Genomic DNA, 2,230 nt, shown 5'->3' with positions numbered 1-2,230 from the left:
TATTTTAAAAAATATTTACTTATTTACATATTTGACTGCGTTGGGTCTTAGCTGTGGTGTGTGGGATCTTTCCTCGTGGCACATGGGCTCTTCATCATGGCACAGAGCCTTCCCCCTAGTTGTGGCACACAGGCTTTAGAGTGCGTGGGCTCAGTAGTTGGGGCCTAGTTTTCTGGTGGCATGTGGGATCTTAGTTTCCCAACCAGGGATTGAACCCGTGCCCCTTGCACTGGAAGATGGATTCTTAACCCCTGGACCATACCACTTATTTTTTTTTAAACCCTAAAGTTTTTTTGTTGTTGTTGTTAAAAAAAAAAAAAAAAGCAGTTTACAGTTGATAAGGAGCTCTTACTTTCCTGTGTGCCATTTGTTAAGTTATTGTGTATTAACTTCAAGTCTTCCCTTCAAAATTCTGCATGTGATGCTGGGCTGGCACTCAGATTTGCAGGCTGGCTCCCTCTTAGTTTCTGCAGGGAAAAATAGAGATTTTTAAAAAGTAAGAAAAGCGTGGTTGGAAAGTGACAAGCTCTCTATCTTGTAAAAGTACCAGAAAGAAAGGACACTATCAGGAAAGTGAAAAGACAACCTAAGAATGGGAGAAAATATTTGCACATGGTAAATCTGATGATCTAGTATCCAGATTCTATTTAAAGACTTTATGAATAAAAAAACAAAATAATCCAGTTTTTAAAATGGACATTGGATTTGAATAGACATTTTTCCAAAGAAGATATATAAAGGCCAATAAAAACATGAAAAGTTGTTCAGTGTCACAGTCTGTATAGAAATGTAAATTGAAACCAGAGTTACATACCTACCACATCACACCAACTAGGATTGTCATTATTAAAAGATAGATAACAAACATTGGCAAGGCTGTGGAGAAGTTGAAACCCTGATACACTGCTGGTGGGAACATGAAATGGGGCACCTACTTTGAAAAATGTTTTGTTAGTTTCTCAAAAAGAGAAACAAGAGTTACATTACAAGAGTTACCATATGACCTAGCAATTCCACTCCTAGGTATATACCTATTGTTCAGTCTCAAAGTCTGACCCCATGGACAGCAACATGCCAGACTTCCCTGTCCTTCCTTCACTGTCTCCTGGAGTTTGCTCAAATTCATGTCCATTGAGTCGGTAATGCTATCTAACCATACCTAAGAAAACTAAAAACTCATTTTCACACAAAAACTTGTACACAAAAGTTTATGGCAGTATTATTCAGAATTGCCAAAAGGTGGAAGCAACCCAGATGTCCATGCTGATAAATAGATAATAAAGTCTGGCTTATTCATAGAGTTTAATACTGTTTTGTCATAAAAGGTATTAAAGTACTGATACATCTGTGTCTCTTTTTCTGTTTTGCATATAGGTTTATCGTTACCATCTTTCTAAATTCCATATATATGCATTAGTATACTGTATTGGTCTTTATCTTTCTGGCTTACTTCACTCTGTATAATGGGCTCCAGTTTCATCCATCTCATTAGAACTGATTCAAATGAATTCTTTTTAATGGCTGAATAATATTCCATGGTGTATATGTACCACAGCTTCCTTATCCATTCATCTGCTGATGGACATCTAGGGATTGGGTGGAGAGGGAGGTGGGAGGGGGGATCGGGATGGGGAATACATGTAAATCCATGTCAATGTATGGCAAAAACCACTACAATATTGTAAAGTAATTAGCCTCCAACTAATAAAAATAAATGGAAAAAAAAGTACTGATACATGCTATAACATAAGAGTCTTGAAAAAATTCTGCTAAGTGAAAAATGTGAAATGTAAATGACCACGTAGTGTATAATTCCATTTATATGAAATGAATAGTGAAATTCACAAAAGCAAAGTAGATTAGTAGTTGTAAGGGGCTAAGGAAAAGGGGAGTAGAAGAATGACTGCTGATGGGCACAGATTTCCTTTGGGGTAATGAAACCGTTCTAAAATGAGATTGTAAGTTTACTTGTGCAACTTTGCGAATACTCTAAGTGAAAGTGAAAGTTGCTCAGTTGTGTCTGACTCTTTGCAACCCCATGGATTATACAGTCCATGGAATTCTCCATGCCAGAATACTGGAGTGGGTAGCCTTTCCCTTCTCCAGGGGATCTTCCCAACCCAAGGATCAAACCCAGGTCTCCTGCATTGCAGGCAGATTCTTCACCAGCTGAGCCACGAGGGAAGCCCAACAACACTGGAGTGGGTAGCATATTCTTTCTCCAGCAGAT

The sequence above is a fragment of the Cervus canadensis genome, chromosome 13 (assembly GCF_019320065.1).
Source record: "Cervus canadensis isolate Bull #8, Minnesota chromosome 13, ASM1932006v1, whole genome shotgun sequence".
NCBI classification, from domain to species: Eukaryota; Metazoa; Chordata; class Mammalia; order Artiodactyla; family Cervidae; genus Cervus; species Cervus canadensis.
This window is presented reverse-complemented; position numbering follows the sequence as displayed.